The sequence below is a fragment of the Lissotriton vulgaris genome, chromosome 4_1 (assembly GCF_964263255.1).
Source record: "Lissotriton vulgaris chromosome 4_1, aLisVul1.2, whole genome shotgun sequence".
Lineage (NCBI taxonomy): Eukaryota > Metazoa > Chordata > Amphibia > Caudata > Salamandridae > Lissotriton > Lissotriton vulgaris.
The window spans coordinates 726,905,519-726,925,914 of NC_141691.1; positions in this window are offsets into that span (position 1 = coordinate 726,905,519).

Consider the following 20,396-nt stretch of genomic DNA (forward strand, 5'->3'; position numbering starts at 1 on the left):
TAGTAAGCCTTTTCAGGCGGAATACTCTCTGGTCCCAGAGCTTTCCCGGAAGCCAGTGAACTAATTGCGCCTCGTATCTCGCTGGGCGTAATAGGTGTATCTAGTTCCAGGCGTTGTTCAGGTGTCAGCGTCCGAAACGGAGGGTCAGCCAGGAAGGTATTTTGCTCTGAGTCTGAAGCCTGTAGGGTTGTTTGATACCTTGAGGTGAAATGCAATACCAGCTCTTCATGTATTTCATGCTGAGTGTATTTCATCCCTCCATCTGCTGATTGTGGCGCTGTTATGGGCACGCAAGAATTATCTTGCCGGATCATCCATGCAAGCAGGGCGCCTGACGGGTCTGCTTTCGCATGCGTTTTGACTAAGTGCACTGTATAGTTCAGGCATCTTAGCTGCTCAATCAATACAGTGTGTTTTATTCTTGGCGCTTCTAGCTCTCTAGAGTTTGTTATGTCAGTGGTTCACACTCCTCCAGTGTCAGCATTTCATGTTCTATTTCCTGTAGCTCTGCCTCCACTTGTCTCCTCATCCCACACCCGAACCCACAGCTTTCCAAACTTTTCAAATTGGGGACACACTTTTTGGAGATGCATCATTTTGGGACACAGTAAGGCAGTGTAGCGAGCGTAGCGTAGCGAGCCCGATCCACCTAAGTGGTGTTTGGGGGGTTCTCACTCACTCTGTCTCCCTCCCTCTGTCTCCCTCCTTCTGTCTCTCTCCCTCTGTCTCTCTCCCTCTGTCTCCCTCCCTCTGTCTCCCACCCTCCCTCTCCCACCCTCTGTTTCCCTCCCTCTGTCTCCTTCCCTCTCTCTCCCTCCCTCTCTCTCCCTCAGTCTCTGCCTCTGTCTCTCCCTCTCTCTCTCCCACCCTCTCTCTCCCTCCCTCTCTCTCTCCCTCCATCTCTCTCCCTCTCTCCCTCCCTCTCTCTATCTCCCTCTCTATCCTTCTGTATCCGTCTGTCTCCCTCTGTCTGACGCCCTCTGTCTGACGCCCTCAGTCTGACTCCCTCTGTCTGACTCCCTCTGTCTGACTCGCACGCTCTGTCTCCTCCGCGCTCTGTCTCCCGCGCGTTCTGTCTCCTGCGCTCTCTGTCTACCGCACTCTCTGTCTCCCGCGCTCTCTGTCTGCCACGCTCTCAGTCTCCTGCGCTCTCTGTCACCCTGTCTGCCTCCCTCCCTCTATCTCCCTCCCTCCCTTCCTCCATCTTCCTCCCTCCCTCTATCTCCCTCCCTCCCTCTATCCCTCTCCCTCCCTCTATCTCCCTCCCTCCCACCCTCTATCTACCTCCCTCCCTCCCTCTACCTCCCTCCCTCCCTCTATCTCCCTCCCTCCCTCCCTCTATCTCCCTCCCTCCCTCTATCTCCCTCCCTCTGCCTGTCTCCCTCCCTCCCTCTATCTCCCTCCCTCTGCCTGTCTCCCTCCCTCTGTCTCCCTCCCTCTGCCTATCTCCCTCCCTCTCTCTCCCTCAGTCTCTCCCTCTCTCTCTCCCTCCCTCTCTCTCCCTCCCTCTCTCTTCCTCCCTCTCTCTCTCCCTCCATCTCTCTCCCTCTCTCTCCATCTCCCTCTATATCCCTCTGTATCCGTCTGTCTCCCTCTGTCTGTCGCCCTCTGTCTGACTCCCTCTGTCTGACTCCCTCTGTCTGTCTTGCGCTCTGTCTACCGCGCTCTCTGTCTCCCGCGCTCTCTGTCTTCCGTGCTCTCTGTCTCCTGCGCTCTCTGTCTCCCTGTCTGCCTCCCTCCCTCTATCTCCCTCCCTCCCTCTATCTCCCTCCCTCCCTCTATCTCTCTCCCTCCCTCTATCTCCCTCCCTCACACCCTCTATCTACCTCCCTCCCTCTCTCTACCTCCCTCCCTCCCTCTATCTCCCTCCCTCCCTCTATCTTCCTCCCTCCCTCTATCTCCCTCCCTCTGCCTGTCTCCCTCCTTCTGCCTGTCTCCCTCCCACCCTCTATCTCCCTCCCTCTGCCTGTCTCCCTCCCTCTGTCTCCCTCCCTCTGCCTGTCTCCCTCCCTCCCTCTATCTCCCTCCCGCCCTCTGCCTGTCTCCCTCCCTCTGTCTCCCTCCCTCTGCCTGTCTCCCTCAATCTCCCTCCCTCTGCCTGTCTCCCTCCAACCCCCACCCTCTGCCTGTCTCTCTCTATCTCCCTCCCTCTATCTCCCTCCCTCTGCCTGTCTCCCTCTGTCTGTCACCTCACCCCAGCTTCCCGAGCACACACATAGCCGTACCGAGTACTTCGCAGGTCTTTAAAAGACCATTTACTTGTTGATGGGGCTTTGTTGTGAAGCGCCCTGCCCCCATAGAGCAGTGCGTCTCGGAGTCGGCGCTGCTGCTGTCTCCGAGACACTCTTTCAAAGGAATGCCTCTTAATTAGCAGCAGTTATGTGCTAAGTGCCCTTAATACTGGTGTCATCCCGCGACACACCCACCATTTGCAGGTGACACAGTACTGTGTCGGGACACACAGTTTGGAAAGCTCTGACCTAACCCTTTACATCTCCCCTGTACCACGACTTTAAGGGGGTCCCACTCTACTAGTGGCGATGATGCTGTGCCCGTGTTATCAGTGAAGTAATTGTCAATTAGCGTATGTATAAATGCTTGGTACATTGGGTCTTCAAGCAATGCAGGTTACAGATACCACACAGGGATTGGAGGGAGCCGTGCATCCCACGCCAGCGTCAGGAAGAGTGGGTTGTGATCTGAGTTTGTGTCACATAAGGTATTAGGTTGAGTGTGCTGAGGAACCTGTTCGAACGAACAAACATGCAAGGTATGCAGAACTGAATACTAAGAGTATACTCTAGTGTTGGGGTTACGATGCCTACACACATCCGTCATTCCCCAGTTTCTTGCCCATGTTTCTAACATCTGAGCCCCTGCAGATGCATTCGTTCCACGTAATGATGGGAATGAGTGGTCTAGAGTTATGTCCAGTACGTTATTAAAATTTCCTCCTATAATCCAGGGTATATCACCCCAGCCTGACAGCACTACTGATAGTGAAGTCCAAAAGTGTCCCTGTTTTGTATTAGGTGCATATGCATCGCCTATCACTAGGCATTTCCCATCCAATTTACCTGTAAGGAATATATATCTGGCCCCAGGGTCTATGATCACATCATCCACCAGAAGAAGGGTTTGTCGGCGGACCCAGATCAATACCTCTCGGGCAAATGCTGAGTAGTTTGGAGCAAAGACTTGCCCTCGCCATTTACGTTGTAATTTGCTAATTTCTGTATGTGTTAAGTGAGATGCCTGCATGAGGGCTATCAGGGTGTTATGTCGTTTGATATATGCATATACTGCATATCGGAGAGACAGGGTGCGTAATCCTCGCATGTTCCAAGTAATTATACGATGTACTGCCATTCTATAGGTAAGGTCAGGTTTTTCATTTTATCTGGGTGAGGTGAGTACCAATTGGTGTGCCAAGAAACGGCGTCCAGTGCTTGTATGTATAATGTACTGTAGGGTCCGGGTGATTATATTGAAAACCCTCTGCCAGCGTGGTGATCTTATAATACCAAAAGAGCAGATCTCGCAAATGTGAGAGAGTGCCCAAACCATGAGCAAAGCTCAAACTGAACAGTAAATCCCCCCTAGAATGTGAGGAAGCGGGCTTGTGATGCTCACAATGGGCACCTATGTATTGCTGTCATCCATTTCAAAGAGTTATTTCTACCTTCTATGTTATCTCTCTTATCTGCAAGTGTATACTACACCGCGAGTCTGCTAGCAGCAGGGAAGGCGACCTCCCCTCCAGCCTCCCTGGACCCGCCAGATGCCCTCATGTGTTATACATATAGGAACAAATCTTTGCATAAAGCAACATGCAGTTATTCGAAAAGGATACATTTCCCATCATCATAGAGGCCCTTCCGCTGTTTGAGGGGTAACAGCTTGCAGAGTTAATGAATTAGTTTCAGAGTGAAAGAGGGAAGGCAACCGATTGGAAACAAAAACCTTTTCTAAACCGACAGCAAAAAACAACTTGTTGCATTACACCAGTTATCACCCTCGGGCCCTACGGGAGAATCTCCCGTATGGACAATATCTAAGGATACGGCGTAACTGCAGCACCCTGTCTACATACAAGCAACAGGCGAGTGTGCTGACTAACAAATTGGAGAAAAGGGGATACCCGTCAAGGATCCTGAACACCAGCCAAAAGAGGGCACGGAACCAACAAAGGGAGGCTTTGTTGGAAGATAACCCCCCTCCGCAGAGGAACGAGATCCCTCTAACCTGTGTCACGACTTATAATCCACTCTCTAATGCAGTGAGCAGATGTATATCTCGGAACTGGAGAACTATCACCAGCATCAAGGCGCACTGGCAAAAACCACTCTTTTCTTACAAAAGGGCCAACAGTTTGAAAGATTCCTTGGTCCACACACGACCAAGAGATAATAACAACCACAACCGACCACCGAGTGTTCTCAACGCCTGGGGACTACCACCAGTAACGGGGCATTACCCCTGCGGCAACTGCAGCATATGCCATTTGACATCTCACACCAAATTCTTGAACTTAACAGATGGTACACGCTGGGTCCAACGCAGCCACACTAACTGTAATACCACAAACGTGGTGTACCTGATCACATGTAGATGCAAGTTGCAATACGTTGGGATGACATCTAGATGAGTCAAAACCAGAATTTGTGAACACCGCAGCAATATTCGCTGCAGAAAATCAACGACGAAACTCACCGCTCATTTCTTGCAAACCAACCATACACCCAACGACCTCGAATGGACAATCTTGGAACACCTTGAAGGCAGCTCGGAGTCCCTGCTATTCGAGAAGGAGCAGCGTTGGGTGTACCGCCTGGGCACAAACTCTAAAGGCCTGAATGATGAGATACCGTGGGGCAGTGTATTACGCTGACGGGTTGAATCATGAGAACTGGAATTCTGGTTACTAGCAAGAGCCCAACAAACACCAACAGGCACAGGAGATATCTGGGTCCTTAGACACCTCTCTGTGCATGGGTGTGAATCACTTTGACTTCCCCCAGTTAACGGTAATCCACCTGGCTTTACAGTAATGGCCTTCAATATCCTGGCGCACAATTGTGGGGGAGTGTATTCATGAAGTAGGCTAGAAGTGTATAAGGTCTAATACCCGATCCCTCATTTCCATCATTACCCTCTAGCACTTTTTAGACTGGGCATCCATGCTTTAAGTTCATTCACTCTATGACCAGGGGCCATCCCACCATTCATTGTCTGTTTTGTCTTACACCACAATGAGGGATCACCATCAACTGGTGCAACCTGGTAACTCTACCAACATCATTCAATCCTTGCAAGCATACCAACCCAGATTCCCTTCTATTTTTACTGATAACCATCAAAGCAGACCCTGGTTGTGCCTAGAATGGGTACTCTAACTCTTTTACACAGTGCTACCAGCACCTCCACTGAGGTATCATTTAAATCTACCCCATTAGCCCATACATTTCTGTTGCCAGTCAACCTTTGATGCAGGACTGGTCTCCCGGTTTTACAGACCCATGTGGGCTGTACTAACCATGGATGAGCTTTGGGGATATAAATGTATAGTTCCCTTTCTTCTAGCACCTCCAAAAAATTATTCCTTTAAAAAATATTTTCCTTTAAAGCCATACATTTTTCAGTTTTCAAAACACCGTTATGAGTAAGCCTCACCTTTCAACTAGAATGAGCTATAAATTGTATCATTCGGGTTGGGCCCCTTTGACTTGATTTGTATTATTAATGATTTGATTATCACGCTTTTTCAAAATACCAGGCCAAACATAATACCGGACTCGCGCCGCGATCATAACGGGGATTCGAACCCTTAATTCAGGGGCTGTAAGCACCAATGTGGGATCATTCAACCAATCCCGCTAGCTCAATACCCTCTCTGTGAAATGATCCGTAGACGCGGGGCGTAGTCTCCGACGTCACGGACACACGAGGGCTGCAACAACCAATCAGGGCAATGTGTACATAAACAGACCGGCGATCAGCTTCCGGCAATGCCGGGAGACAGTCGCAGACCGTATAGGTACACGGAGGGGAGCCGCGAGCGCTAAAGTAAGTCTAACTGCCACCACGCCACCAAGGCGAGCCCTCGCACCTTTTTCCTAACGATCCTCTCTATCCACCATGTTTTTTAGAAATACGCCGCGTGAAGACATCCCACGCTGTCATTCCTGTAGGGGCGCAGTTATGTCCCTGTTGAAGTGAGTCTCTGCAGCATTTACAGTCTTTCTCACTCACGTGGAAGTTAAAATCGCTTTTGCTTGCTTGTCACACTGTCAGAGTGACCCTCGCCCCGCAGTATGGGCCAATGGTTCTCCATTAAGATCTTAGATTACACTTACAATTACTTTCCTAAAACACTGTGCCTCACCTAAATTTCACCGCTTTTAGAATAGAAAACGCATGACACTTTGCTTGCTCCCACTGACTATGGAGCACTACCTGGACACGGACCTAATTGCGGGGACGGTCCTAGTGGCCAATTTAGAAGCACTGAAACCAGGGATTCTAAGATAGTTTTGGCAGCACATGGTGTCAGACACAAGATACATGATGCCTAGACCTACTACATGTGATAACCATGATAAAAAAAAATTCAGAAATGAAGATAGTAATCTACCTTCTTCATGTCTATATGTTGTGGTCTTGTCTGTCCCTTTTTGTTTCCACAGGTCTTCTCATACATCCCTACCAAGTGTGTAGTGTGGTGTTTTCTGTGTACTTTCACTGTATATATTTTTTCACACTTAGAGCCTCTCGGGAGGGTACGCCTTAGCGCGCGCACACCACCGGAGGACTTTGGTATAGGTCCTGAAGAAAGCTGAGCAAAACGCTATTAACAGCTGAAACATGTCGACCAAATTCATGCCTTTGAACTAGGATTCCGGTTCCTTAATTAAGAACCTGGGGAGTCCGCTCACTTTGTTTTTAACTAATGCAGGGTGGCCATTATTGAAAATTTTTAAAGGCACAACCCTTGCATTTTTTTATTTCTTTTGACACATTTGCACAATCACAGCTAGTCACCTCATAATTTGGGCACTGTTGCACTCACCACATCCTGCTCCGCTGTAACCAGGCGTCGTAGCACGCTGGGGAGACATTAGGTCACCCCAGCGGGGACCCGATGATGAAGCATGTCACCAACTAGTGGTGAGTGAGGGTCCTTCTAAGAAGTAGGGTCTCCTCCCCCCACCCATGACCGTGTGACCAACAAGCCCCCAGACTCTTCTCCTAGTTGGGAATAGTCTTCTGGGCATAATCTGGGACTTTGAGACTACCCCGCTGTGTGCTCTACACGCATGTGAGCATTGATCACGCGTGCGGCGCACAGCGGAGTTTGTTTGTTTTTTTACAAACTTCACAACTATCACATTTAATATATTCTTTGTATCACAGTCACTCCTTTGTTGTTTATTACACATTGAATCGGGGCACAGGAGTGTCTACGCCCTACCTCTCTTGTTGATATGATATTAGTTTCAGAGTGGCCATTCAGATGACCGGACTGATTCTCCTTCTCTATCAGAGTCTTTGCCTGGTGCGATATTCGTTCTGCTTTCCGCACAGTCTGTCAGCTTTGGAGTGCAAACCCTTTTCCTTTGCCGTCGCTGTTCCAGTGGTTTCAACATGTCTCTACCTGCACAACCTCTGCCCGCCGGCTTGGGGCCTGAGAACTTCCCCGTCACCTCTAGGCAGTCCCAAGTGTCCTGTGGTGTATTGCAAAAACGAGTTTTGCCATCTGTTATGATACGCAGTCTCTCCGGGAACAACACGAAATAGTGAATGGCCAGCTGCTGCAATTGTTGCTTTACCGCTATAGAGGAATTACGCTGTTGTTGCACTGCGTAAGTATAGTCGGGAAAGAACATCACTTTAGCATTCTCTATTTTAACTTCTTGCATGTTTTGGGTCTTTCGCAAGATGAAGTCTCTGTCTCAATAGTGGAGCACCCTGAAGAGGAATGGGCGTGGGTTGGATCCAGGAGCTGGTTTCTAGAACATCACTCAGTGTCCTTTCAACTGAGAAGAAGGACGACAGGGACGCCACTGGTAGGATTTCCCTCTCCTATTTTTCAGTAAATCCCACAGCGTCTTGGCCTTCGTGCCCTCTGTTAGTCCAATAAGGCGAACATTATTTTACCTAGACCGCCCTTCCACGTCCTTTATCTTGACTTCATAGCCCCTCATCTGTTATGTCTATGGCTGGTTGCTCTTCCATCAAGGTATGTTTCACTCTTGTAACTCGCTCTGCTAGTTTTTTGTGCTCAGCTATAGGATCATCAAATCCGCTGCTACATTGTCAATTTTGGTTCCAGAGAGACCTGAGATCTCTCTATAGCCTGTTATACCGCATCAAACTTGTCTCCCGCTGCATAGTCTGCTGGCTCAAACAGTCCTGTTGATCTGCCGTCATGACTGAGGAGGACCTGGACGATGCCCTGGAAGATGTTTTCCTGGTGCGCCCTATTTAGCAGTTTTCATATACATTTTTATTGCTTCTGAAGTGATCACCCAGGGCTATATAGTCCGCTCTTTGCAACTGACTTGCTTGTCACTGACTTGGTGAGGAGCTCCGCAGAGAAAGGGATAACCGCCCTGCATGATTTTATTGTATTTATCAGCGCAGCTTCCCTACGTTCTACCGTGACTAGGTCCTACTGTATTCCTATGTCTCCATGCAGAGTGCGTCCGCCATGTGGTGTAGTGATTTTAGATTTTCCGCCTTCCTATCAATTGCCAGTGCGGTGGAGCTGCGGTAAAAATATTTTCCCAGGTTTATCCGGACTGTGCGCTCGGTTCCAGTCGCCAGGGCTATGTCTGGTGATCAATGTGCATATGGGGTCCCCCAGCTGCCCTGAGGTCCGCTGCCGCCACCCTGCTCGGGCCAGTTCCAACCTCGCCTAAGGGAAAAATTTCCAGCCACGCTGCAGCTGCCCTTCTCACATATCTGCTCTGTGCAGCTTGCTCAGCTTTTAGCCGTTTCCGACCAGTCCTGCCAACCTTCAGGTGGTCCCCAGCCCCGTAGATCCGTTTCACCCCCCCTCTAAGTCCCTAAGCAAACATCTTCGGCGCCCTCCCGCATGCGACAACAGTTCAGGACAGGCCGTGGAGGGAGGGGCCAATCAAATGTTTCCGTGCCTATCACAGGGCTGATCTGCCAGCAACAGACAGCCTCCACTCAAGTCCCTTACACGTTGTTTTAATATGTTCTTACCCCAAGTGCAGAGGTCCAATGGCATTAATTATACCCAGGACTTCTGTCGCTATTTTCTCAGTTCAGGCAGTCTCGCTGGATCTCTTCTTCCGCTCCTCTCACTACGCTTCTCTGCAGGGGGCCATATGCATGCCGCGTCTCCGGCCACTCACCAAATCAGTTTTCGGGAGGGAGGGGAGAAGAAGCGTGTCTCAAGCCCTCCACGATGCAGTATCCCGGCCAGCCACAACCCCTTTTCAGGCAAATGGTAGGTGCGGGCCTGACCAGTAGGTCCTTGTCATCTAAGTTCGGCGTTTTTGGGCTTCTATATTGACTGTGCGACTGCCTGGGTTTGTCGCAATACTGCATTCCCTCGGAGGGTCATGGGCAGCTGCTCGCAGTTCACATCTCTTGTACAGGCCGTCTCAGAGAAAGGGAAGGAAGGTACCTCCTCTTTGCCGCCACTCGGGGTCTCCGCCTGTAGGCAGCTTCCGCCTGGGCCAGAGAGCTCAGGCTGTGCGCCAAAACAGCAGTGCAGCTCCACGTCGTGGCCTTCAGCTCTGTTTTTTCTCAGATCGGTTTCCGTGCAGGGTATCTGGTGCAGCTTGGGTCATTGGATGGGCGACCCCAGTAATTGGAAATGCTGGATAATTTGGGTGTGATGCGGAGCTGTGCTACAACGCGTTCACCGTATCGCCCATGTAAGCCACGCCCTACAGCATTCATATGAGCACGATGCTGTTTATCATATAGCTGAACCATTTTTTAGTCACACTTACCTACTCTGAAGAAATTGCATTGCCATTCATCTCCATGTATGCCAGCCATCTCTACCCATATGCCATTATTGAGCTTCTTATAAGCTACACTAGGTATGTAATCTGCGCAGTATTTGACATTTACTTTTTCTCCCTGTCTACTTGGGTGATTCACTGATTAGTTTGATATTCATTCTAGCGGCATTCTCTTGACTTAGAGATTTTTCTGCCCTCCTGCTTCAATAGCTGTGTTTTTTTTTTGGACATGATGTAAGTTCTTGGAATGAGCCGCTACATGGACAGGACATGATGTGTATGCTCTACGTTTATATTTGGTTATCTATCCACCGCCATTTTCAATTCTTGGTTTTCTTCTCACAACTGTACACACTATTGGTGGAGGTTCATAGGTATGTATCACATTCATGCTCATTTATATCACTGTGACACTTGGATGTTGGCTTGATTGTTTTGGTGTTGGAGTTCTATTATTCATTATGGGTTTTTCTGGTTTCCGAGTACACCAGTTCTATTTTAATATAAGTTTAATTTATTTTAGTTAATTTAGCATTATGTATCTCCATATTTTCTACAGGTGGTATTCCCCCAAGACTGCCTTCCCTTGCTCCTTTCTGTAATTTCATTTTCACAACGCCCTGAAGAAGGTGGTTGACCGCAATTTGGTTTTACACCGAAATGGACATTGGTGCACATAAAGTGGGGACCGAAAGAAAATACAAGGGACACCCAGAAGATTCTACCATCTAAAGAATTTCTATGGAAAGGTTTCAATTTTGGCAAATTATCAATCAGAATACATTGACTGCTTATCAAAGGATAGTCCATGATTTTTTGTACAATAATGGAAATATGTATATTCTTGTCTTTATGTCACCAATTTACAATAATGTGAGTACTGTGAGGTGTTCATTTCTTTTTGCGGTACCTCAACTTATGTTTTTAGCATGTTTTGATGGATCACCAACAGAATATCGAGGAGCAAAATATCGACCTGCCAAAATATTGGCGAAGAAATATAGAATGATAGAATATCGACTGCCTATCTACAAACAGGTAAGTACAAAAATATTGAAATTATAATGGTACGGCAATCTCTACAATGCACCACAAGAGTAAGGCCCGTGAATAATTGCGACATACTATCAGTTGTGATTACTTGGGGGGATGGTTCTGAGATGGCCCTTTTTAACATTTATGCCAGGGGAGTTCCTGGGGGTAAAGGTTCAGATGTGGTAACAGCACTAGATAACAACATGGAAGCCCTGCCACAGCACATTACAATTATGGTGGGGGGTGACGTGAATACCACATTTGAACCCTTGGGTCCTGAAGATAGTGAACTTTCCCAAGAAGAGGATGCCAAATGGGGAATACCGCAGCTAGACTTACCCCCGATAAAGAAGTGGTCTGAGGCAGCCGTTCAATTGAAGAGCATGTGCTTAGCCAGGGGGTTGAGGGCTGCAAATGGACGCACTCTTTCAGACCTACATGGTGCTCCTACTTTTGACAACCTCAGGGCAAGTAGCAGGATTGATTACATCCTTGTAGATGTCAGAGTCTGGAACAGGGTCACGGATATGAGGGTCACCCCTAGAGTGGAGAGTGACCATAACCCGTTGTGCTTGCTCTTCCAATTAAATCACGGGGTAACAGTGCCAGGCTTGGGTATGGGTTTCCTGCCCCTGGATCTAATCTCCACTAACAATCTACGCCATATAAAGTGGGCTGCACTGTTAGATAGGCCTTAAAAACTGCAAGATTTAAAAGTGGTGGTGGCAAACGAAGTGAGTGGTTTGCAGAACCGATGCAATGACACTGATTTTTATAAATTAATTGAAGAGGCACATCCCAAATTCTTCTTAAAGATACAGGGGTTCTTTATAAAGGAAGCCAAGCAGAAAAAGGGTGTGTATCCTTTGAAAATGGCAGGATGATATGATCAAGCCTGCAGAAGGGCGAGACAGAATCTAAGCGTGGTATTAAGAAGTAAAAATAGAGGAGAAGTCCTGAAGGCTAGGGACGAGTACAGAAAAGCCCAGATTAGGGCAAAACGATTGTGGGATGAAAGCCAGTGGCAGGAACTAAAGAATGCTTGTGCAGCTAAACAACAAAAAGAATTTTGGTCAATTATAAAATGGGATAGGGGTGGAATAGCTGAATGCCCAAAAAACCATGTGGCAAAAGAATGTTGGGTTGACTTCTTTAAGCCGCAATATTCCTGTACAATGCCCCTTGAGTGTCAGCATACCCCGCCCACAGTATTCTACAAAGAGCAAGTATTTACAAAAAACGATGTAAGTGTAGCACTGGACGGGGTGACAAGAGCTAGGACATCGGGCATTGATGGCATACCGGCCAACGTATTTTTATCGGACCGGGATAATTGGTGCCTGTACTTTGCCTGGCTCGCAAACTCTATAGCACAAGGAGCAGCAATACCGGCCTCGTGGAACGGCGTAGAGATCATTCCAGTCTTTAAAAAAGGAGATAAGGCCCTAACATCTAATTACAGACCCATCAGCCTTATCGATTCAGCGCAAAAATTGATGGGAAGAATGATTCAAAATAAAATACAAGACTGGATAGATGAAAATGGAGTCCTCTCGCCATACCAAGCTGGTTTTCGCCCCCTAACCAGCTCCATTGACCAGGTTTTCCACTTTCTAACCCTGTATTGGAAAAATGTCACCCTAGCAGATGGCCCATTGTTTGCTGTCTTTGTAGACTTAAAACAGGCATTTGACCTAGTTCCGCGGCAAAAACTATGGAATGTGCTAGGTGAACTTGGAATTAGCCCTGAACTATTGTCATTACTAGTGCGTATGCATGAGGGCAACTACGCCAAGATTAGATGGGCGACACAGGGCGAAGTCACTGATCCCTTCCCCGTAGAGCATGGAGTGAGACAGGGATGTGTCCTGGCCCCCACCTTATTCTCTCTTTATATCAATGGAGTAGTGGACCATCTTAGGAAATCACCAACCGATGCCCCTATCTTAGATGGGGTGCGGGTCCCGGTACTCATGTTCACGGATGATACCCTGCTGATATCGCGAACGCCTAGTGGGCTACAAAAGACAATTAACGCTTTTGGGGACTTTTGTAGGATTCGGGGTTTGGAGCTAAATACTGCAAAAACCAAGTTCATGAACATGAACCCTGCTAAGTCGTTTAAGGGGGCTATGTATTTTAATGGGGCCGTTCTAGAAGAGGTGGATGCCTTCACATACGTGGGTATTAATCTGCAGGGGAACATGCAGTGGAAATCGCATATTGTTTCCGCGGTTTTAAAGTTCAATCAGCTGTCGGGGGCCATAGCTCTGAAGCATAAATCTTCATTGACAAAACCTATCCAACCTGTTATGGAGATTTATAGCATGAAAGTTCTTGGTGCATGTCTTTATGGAGCAGAATTATGGGGGTTCGCCAACATCAATGAGTTGACAGTTGCAGAGAATACATTTTTACGTAGGCTGATTGGCGTCCCGCAGAGTACCCCATCTATTTCTCTCCTCTACGATTTAGGGAGGAAAAAAAATTGAGGACCAGGCTTGGCTGCGCCCACTATTATTTTGGAGGCGCATAAAGACTACGCCTGAACTGGGCCACTATGCTGCTGCACTCATGGACATTGTCAACTCTGATCGGTTCCATAAAATTATGTGGCTAAAAGAAATCAGGAATCTACTAAACAAGCTGCATCTTGACCACTTATGGACTATTACTGACACTGCAGCTTTTCCCTCCAAGGATTTGTTAAAGAAAATGTACTGGGATATGATACTCAGCTCGGTTCTGTCATCTAACCAGCCTTCGGCGTTAACATCCCAGTATCTGGAACATAAATTAGTCCCAACCTGTGAACATTATTGGGACTTGATCACAAAACCATTGGACAGAAAGTTGTATTTTCAGTTCAGGGTGGACTGTTTACCGCTTAATGCATTTACACTAAAATGGTCCCCTGGTAACGTTAACACCTGTGCTCACTGTAAGGATCTTGTTGAGGACATTCCACATTTTCTGTTCGCCTGCCCCCTTTATGCGGCTCCAAGGCAAAGGTGGTTAAAACCTGCATGTAGAAATCTAGGGACTAGAATACATCAAGAAGCGCTTAGAATCCTAAGAACAAATTGTTCCCCATGTCTCGCCATTGCACTAGCCAAATACTTGGGCTGGGCATGGATTATACGCACCTGCACTTTACCTCAATGAATTGTGCTCAAAGTTAACAGAACGTTTTTAGATGATTTTTTACTCATTTTATGCATCAGGTTTCTATTTTTAAGCGGTTGTACATTTTAAATATGTTTCCGACAGCACTTTATGTTTAATGTGTATTTTAATTGTTGTAAATTAGAATAGTATTTATTATGTATACAGTAGGGTGAAAATGCTTTTATGACAATGCTGTCGAATAAAGCTTTGAAACTAACGTAAGTACAAAAATATTGAGTCCAAAATATCGTTGTAAATAATATAGTTTGTTAAAATATCAACATTTTTAACTGTCTTAAAAGTAATGTAAAATAATGAAATAATAAATATAATTAAGTAAAACATACTTAAAAAAACTTAACCCCGGGGGCGTGGCTAGGCGAGCCAGCATGGCGGACGTGTTCTAGTCGAGCTTCGTTCGGCCAGACAATTATCCTTAAACTATCCTGACTCCCTCAACATGTTGGCCGCCCCGGGGGAAATCCTGCTACACCTGCACTTGGCGACATTGTTTTTTTTTTTTTTTTTCTTTTTTATAACCTTTATTTATGAATGCACAATACACAGCGTCTGCCTACAACCCCACAGGGCCGGCCGCTATGACATATACGGATGGTTAAAAGGTAAGTTTGAAGACAGTACGTTGTTAAAGCAATCTCTCGAGACTACATTGTCGGATGGAACCTAGCGCCATATCAAATAGGATAAGAAAGGTTTAATTTTATGATTTTGTCGAAAAGAACAACAACACACAAACACATGGTATCATAATGGCAAGGGTCGCTAGAGGGGGGGGGAGAGCGCTAATAAATAGGGAAACCTATATGGCGAGGGGGGCGAGCACGGGGGAGAAAGCAGAGACTATACTGGGAATTAGGAACGGAACGTCAATCATGGGGAGGAGGGGAGAGGAACCTCATAGTCAAGTGGAGGGGAGCAAATATCTCCTCGGTACGAATTCCACTGCGCCCAAACCCTGGACCATTTCTTGGGACGCCCCCGTGCCTCATAGACAGTTTTTTCTCGGAGCATGCACCAGTCCATGTTCTCTTTCCAGGCACTGAGCAATGGTAGTCTAGGAGAGACCCAGAGCTGCGCTATATCTCTCTTTGCAACCATGTTGCCCAGAGTGACCCATAGTGTCTGGGCAGCATTACAATCCGACGGTTCCCACACATTCAGCAAGCAACGTCGTGCTTCGGGAAGAAGAGGGATCCCAGTGACACGACCCATAACATCATGCACTCTAGACCAAAAGGCAGCAATCATCGGGCATTCCCATAGAACATGAAGGAAAGTACCATCCATACCACACCCACGCCTGCACCGTCCATCCGAAACCAAACCCATCCGCACCAGACGCATACCAGTCAAATATACTCGGTGGAGGATCTTCAACTGGACAAAGCGAAGCCGAGCCGGGATAGCCACCTCCTTAGGGGAGGATACAGCTGACTGCCAGTCCTCGTCGTCGAGCTCGAGCCCGTCAGCCGTCCAGGTAGCACGAAGTTTCTCAAGTTGGTCAGCCCGGTTGTTGACAAGCTTCTTATATATTAAGGAGATCGTGCTATCGGGGACATGGCCATCTAAAACACGATCCTCCAAGGGGGAGGACTGCGGGATATCGGTACCAGATGGAAAGACGGAGGTCAAGGCATGTCGAACCTGCATGTACCGGAAGTGCTCCCTATCGTCGAGCCGATATTCCAATTTCAATACATCGAAGGATTTAACCGCGCCTCGAGCCCATAGATCCTCCACCTTACTGATCCCAATCATGTCCCACTTCTCGAATCCCTTCGTCTTCCACAGATTACCCAACCGATCCGAGTCGTACAAGGGCGTCATACGTGTCAGCTTACCACCCCAACCCGTGGCCACAGTAGCATCTCTCCATGCCCGCACAGCACATTTCGTCGGGCCTGTAAGGAGTCGAAAGGGTGCCTTTGAGTACAGGGCCCTATTGAAGTTGCCACCGGGCAACAATAGTTTATCCAAAGCAAAGGCGGGAGCGGGTTCCGAAGCGTACGTCGCATAGTTGATAGCGCTCAGGTGTGAGGCCCAGTAATAGCGTCTAATATCCGGCAACGCAATACCACCATCGTACTATGAGAGGGTAAGCTTGGACAAGGCGATACGGGCACGACCATCCCAAATCAGTTGTCGCTGTAAACTCTCAACCTCTCGGAAGTAGCGAGCAGGGACAGGATCGAAAAAATTCTGCAGGGCGTAAAGAAACCGGGGGAGCGACATCATCTTAAAGAGTGCCGCTCGGCCCAATGGGGATAGAGGCAACTCACGCCACCGTCGCACGTCCTGCTTGAGTCTGCGGAGCGGAGCATACAAGTTCCGCTCGTAGCGAACCGAAGAGACCATAGAGACATAGATCCCCAGATACTTGAAGCCATCAGTCGCTACCAATATGGGAAACCTGCGAGGCAGAGGCGGGAGCGCCCCGGCTATAACGTAGACACAGGACTTGGTCCAATTGATGACTAATCCCGAATTCTTACCAAAGGATGTGAGAACGTCGAAGAGGACGTTAAGCGACTTTTGAGGGGAAGTAAGATAAAGAAGGATATCATCCGCGTACAAGGAGACACGATCCTCGAGATCCGGGGACCATCTGATCCCCTTAATGGAGGGCTCCCACCGCAGCCACGCAGCAAGGGGCTCAAGCGCCAATGCGAATAGAAGCGGGGAGAGCGGACAGCCCTGACGGGTGCCGCGGCCTAAGGGGAAAGGGTCAGAGCATCTACCATTCACCACGACCTGAGCCAATGGTCGTTCATAAAGGAGCCTGACCCATGTGATGAAGTTAGGACCAAAGCCAAACTTAGCGAGAGCCGCCCAGAGATAGGGCCATTCGATAGTGTCGAAAGCCGTAGTGGCGTCTAAGGAGGCCACCACTGCCGGCTCGGCGAGAATTGGAGCCCTCGCGAGAACACCGTGAAGCCTACGCAGGTTAAGGGCCGTGTTCCTATGCGGGATGAAACCGGATTGATCCGGATGGATCAAGTCGCAAATCACCTTAAGCAACCGATTGGCCAGAATCTTGGCCAGGATTTTGGGTTCAGCGTTCAGGAGAGAGATGGGGCGGTAGGAAGTGCAGCGGTCACGAGGCTCAACGTCTTTATAAATGACCACTATGGTAGCAAGGCGCTGCTCGAGGGGGAGGCTTCCAGCCTCAACCGCCTCGAGAAACATGTTGCGCAGGTGGGCGGCCATTTTGTCCGGACAAAGTTTGTAAAGTTCAATGGGCAATCCATTCGGGCCCATCGCCTTCCCTGAGCGCAGAGATCGGATAGCTAGAGCGATCTCATCAACGGTGAAAGGGGCTTCCAAGGCAAGACCATCTTCATCCGAAACAGTAGGCAAGGCAATATCTCGCAATAGCAGCCTGGAATCAGCCTCATCCCGATCACTAACAGGGGTATAAACCTTCCGGAAGTGGTCAACAAAGCAATCAACAATTTCACCAGGATCGGAAACACTCTCACCGGATTCACGAACAATGACAGGCACGACACGACTCGCTCGTTCAGCCTTATCCAGCCATGCCAAGAGCTTGCTAGCTTTGTCACCCACATCATACAGTCGGCCTAGTTGGTTCGCTCGCATCAATTTAGCAGCCTCAGTGACATAAGCTCTATAGTCAGCTTGCTTTAGTTCCAAAGTGTGCAACAGTGCAGGCGTGTCATCTCCACCCAACTCACTTTCAAGCGCAGTGATCTCAGTTTCAAGAGCAAGAACAGCCTCCCTCTTCACCCTACGCTCAGCAGCAATGAGTGACAGAGCAGCACCTCTGATAACCGTCTTGAAGGCTTCCCAAAGAACAGTAGGAGAGGTGACTGAGCCCACATTCTCGTCAAAATAACAATCAATTGCCTTCACCAAATCTGAGCGGAGCCGGGGCCTACGAAAATGCCAGGGAGGGACAGGGGGAATTCTATTACCAAGTAAACCACCCACAGAAATCTTAATCATCAAGGGGGAATGGCTCGAGATACCCCGGGGAAGATGTCGTACCTCGCGGACAGTGGACAGAGTGGAAGCTAACATAAAGAAATAATCGATCCGAGAGAGGCTGCCATGCGCACCAGAGTGGAAAGTATATTGCTGGAGTGCGGGGTGCAGTGAGCGCCAAACATCCACCAGGCCAAAAGTATCAGCCATCTCATTGAGCCACATTTGGGACGGCAGCAGGATTCTAGGGGGAAGTCGATCACATTCACCAGACATAACAGAATTAAAGTCCCCGCCCAAAATTAACAATCCATCAGGAAGGCCAAGAAGAGTCCTGCCAAGATCAGCGTAGGTGGTAGCCTGCAGTCCCGGGGGAACATAGACAACAACCAGCACAATCTGTTTACCCTCCCACCTCCCGGAGACAGCAGCATACCGCCCACGGTCGTCAAGGATAACCTCGTCCATAGCAAAAGCTAGGGAGGACTTCACCATGATACCCACTCCCCGGGACCCAGAGGTGAAACCAGCATGTGCGATCAGGCGATAACCCCGGCGGTCGAGGGCCTTGCAAGCATTTCCAATTAAGTGGGTCTCCTGAAGGAACACAACATCTGGGGCATGTCGTCTCAAAAATTGCAACACAATACCCCGCTTGATCCTGTCGCCCAACCCGTTGACGTTCCAAAAAAGAACCCGCATTTCACCCCCCCCCATTGCGGCATAGGCAATCCACCCCACCCCCCCTCCACAACCCAAAGTTCAGAATATTTGCAATCAATAAAGTACCATGAAAAAAGAGACATAACAAACAAAACGAAACACCACCAAATCCCCAGAAACCAACCCCCCAACAGAAACCCGTTTCAACACCCCCCTCCCTGCACCCCTGCTGACTAAAAAGCCACCCTAAACTGCAGTGTGCCTGTCGCCCCATCTTATCTACACAAAGAACCCCCCGAGGAGGAAGGGAGAAATCACCCGTTCCCGCACCGCCACGGGAATAACCATAGAGCACGCAGTTAATTTACTCTGTACAGTACGTAGTCTCAATCTGGACCTCCGGGGGCCCATGTTACTCCTGGGCCGTTGCACCACCTTCCGCACCACCAGGGACTCCGCTCTCAGAGTCCTCCGTCGGCAACGAGTCCAACCAGTCGGCAACACGCTCCGGCTGATCAAAAAAATAGGCACGTTCTCTAAACTCTATCCGCAGTCGGGCTGGAAACAACATGGCGTACTTCAGTCCCCGGTCTCTTAGGCGACGCTTCACTCCGAGGAACCCAGATCGTTGTCGCTGCACTTGGGGAGTGAAATCAGGATAGATGGAGATAGAGTTATTGTCATATTTCAACGGGCCGTGTTTACGGGCGGCCTGGAGGATAGCATCTCTATCTCGATAGTGAAATAGCCTTGCAATGATAGGCCTCGGCTGGCCTCCTGGTTTCACCCGTCCTCCTGGAAAACGATAGGCGCGCTCTACGGCAAAGAACTTACTGAGTCCAACCGGAGCGAGTTTAGCAACGATCAGTTCCTCGACCAGTAAATCGATCGAGGCAGCACCATCACTTTCCGGTACTGCAACCAGGCGTATGTTGTTCCGCCTGGCCCTGTTGTCATAGTCCTCCATATGTTTAAGCAGCAGATCTTGCGAGGCACGCAGATTCCCAATCTCAGACTGCGCCTCCGCCATGTCCGTTACCAGGCTCGACGCCTTCAGGTCTAGTGCCTTCACCCTTTCATTAGTTTTGGCAAGATCGGCCCGAATAAGAGTAACATCCACGGCCACCGTGTCTATCTTGGACACGATGGCTTCGTACTGCTGACTCATGTCGGCCTTAAGTCCAGAGATGGCCGCCAGCAGGTCTTGGAGCGATACTTCAGAAGAAGACGACATGTCCGCCTGAGGTCCTTCAGCGCCCACGCTGGTGACACCGGGGGAGCCTCTCGGCTGGGTGTAGCGTTCGATCATATTAGACTGGATCGACCCCCCCCGGGTTACAGTGTTCCTGCGTTTTCCGGCCTCAGGTTTTGTCGCCATGTTGCGGTCGATGGCGGTCAAGAACCCAAGAGTGGCAGTGGGACGGGAAAAAGTCCAGAAATTCCGAAGCGCAGGTCGAGGAGGGAGTACGGCAGGCCTCCTTGCCAGCCCAATGATGGAAGGCGTTCACTGTGAGGGCAGCAGGCAAAGACAAAGTAGGAGGAGACAGGGACGATGAGGCC